The following is a 2,662-nucleotide window of genomic DNA, read 5'->3' on the forward strand; positions in this document are numbered from 1 at the left end:
TTCGACTGCGTTTTTGGCCCTGTTCCGTTTGGAATTTGGAAAAACGTAAAACATGAAAGTTGTAGCCCTTTGAGTTAGCTTTCCAACCATATACTGCGAATCCCAAATGTAGTTCTGAGAAGAAAGTTATGTGCATTTTACTAGACTGTGCGCAATATGCCTACTCGAGTCTTCGTTTTGTTATTTTATCATCCGTTGATCCCTGAATACGATCCCGGCTTAATTGCTTGGGCTTTTACTCAGACTTCAAAGCTCCAAATCATTTGCATTCATTCCATAACATCTATATATCTCGGAATCACTCCTACAAGGCATAAAACACACCGTTAGTGCAAAACACTAGCGATTAAAGCGTAAACTCAACTAAAGTGCAGTAAATTAGAGTGTAATAAGCGACTAAAATATGCAATTATAGCCTATCATCAACACCCCACACTTAAATCATTGCTCGTCCTCGAGCAATCAAACTACACTTTTTTTTATAGACGCGACCTTTTTAAACAATTCTCCTAACTCATCACACCAAGGGTATTTAAAAAAGATTAAGCACAAAAGTGTAACATATTCACCTCAAGATTTGACTCACAAGTACCACGCATTATTCACAACTCACCTACTTACTCTAGCATAGAGGTCACTGACATTACCTTTCCTTCATGAATCAAGTGCCCTCACAGAATACAAGAGAGTAGTTCCACACAATAAAATTTAAGAATACTTAGGAACTCAATATAGAAAGAATTCTCTCACTCTCAGAAATAACATTCATATGCCACAAAAGATGCACCATAAGCTTGCCCATAGTGTACTACTCCACTAATCGAGCTCATTCAATCTAGGATCAATTAGGACTTTATTTGGTTGTAATGTAGGCACGGGACGGGTAGGATATATTTAGATATAAGAGTGACTACACCTCCCTAAGCACTTTAAAACATATACTTTACCATTCAAACCCCATACTTATGTCAAACCAAACTCCACCTTCACATCAATGTATATTACCCCATACTTCTTTAAGCACAATTACAGCAAGAGTCACCACTTATTAAAGAAATACTTTTTTTCCACAGCAATACAACTATATTTTTTTTCCAATTCAAGTGGCTCTTACTTGTTCAAAACAGTGCACCTTTCTCCTGATTTCATTAGTTCCACTCAAAAGCCAAACCAACCACCCCACACTTTAACTTTTACATAAATCATCACAATTCAAGTGCTTATGAGAGGTTAAAAGGTTCAAATAGATAGTCCATTCAAACAATTGAGTAAGACTTGTAATGTGGTTGCCAAAGAAACAGGATTACAGGCTCAAAGGGGTAAACTACGTTACATAACAATTAGGCGGGTAAGATATACATATCTGGCTCAACAAAGAAATGCCTATATCACTTCCTAGACTGAATATAACTACTATTTCGCTTTACAAACACATGGGGCAAGTTCTAGGCATCAAATGCAATGCACAGAATATAACAAATCCTTACACACACATGGCACATAACTCACTCAGGATTGGATTCATCAAAACACTCTAGTCAAAGCAGTTAAGCAAATTTAAAATCATACAATTTAAGGTACTTATACAAGAGTCAAAAACTGAGCCTAAGCGTTACAGCCAAAGTACTCACTATTCTCAAGGCATAACCAAGTCAAGAGATATTGCTTCAATTCAAAACACAACACAATGGCTCCTACTTCCAAAAAAAACTAACTACACCCGGTTCAAATAAAACCCTTGGAAAAGAACCGCGGCACAAAGAAAAACCAAGGGGGAATTATTACACTACCTGCAAAGAAAACCTTTTTTTTTCTTTAGACTTATATCCCTCAAGAAAATTGTCTAATAGATCCATCGTCGGGAAAAGTCCAATCTTTTAAAAAAAACTATTTAATTGAACTAATGCAGCTAAAGTAGCATGAAAAGTCACCCAGACAATCTCATCACCCCACACTCAAAATTATGCCTTGTCCTCAATGCACACCATAAATAATAAAAGGGCAAAAGAGACTCCCTGGTAGGCCAAAGGCCGAAGCACTAACAACTCATGGGGTACTCAGACTTCTCCCAAGCTTGATCCTTCGTGCGGGTACCTCACACTTAGTTCCAGCCATTTGGTTTGCTGTTGCATCCTTCCAATACCTTTGCTTTCCATTCTCCTAAAAAATAAAAAAAATTGACACTACAAAAATAATACAATTAAATAAAAAATAAAAAATAAATAAAAGAAAGCAATAAAGCTGGGTTGCCTCCCAACAAGCGCTTGATTTAACGTCGCGGCACGACGCGAATCACTTTTTGCCTCCACCTCGAGCTTATGAATTGAACCCCAAGTTTTGCTTCAAGCTTATGATTATCCTCTTGGGGCGCTACAAATTCTTGTGAGACAAAAATTAGATAAAATCTTATGCACTTGTTGGCTCTCGACTGAGGAGTGTCACCTTGCCTAGACGGCCTTGAGAAATCCAAAATATAAGGCTCATCTACCTCTTCCTTGGACTCCTTTTTATGCTCATAAGGGTGAATTTCCATTTTACCGTCTGAACATAATGTAGAGAAGTGTTTGGAATGAGGCCCAACGCGCTCAAATACATGAACTTCAAGATTTTTAACCTCCTCAACACCAATCACACTAGAGTCAACTAAATTTGTATCTTCAAC

Source organism: Nicotiana attenuata, unplaced genomic scaffold, assembly GCF_001879085.1.
Source record: "Nicotiana attenuata strain UT unplaced genomic scaffold, NIATTr2, whole genome shotgun sequence".
NCBI lineage: Eukaryota > Viridiplantae > Streptophyta > Magnoliopsida > Solanales > Solanaceae > Nicotiana > Nicotiana attenuata.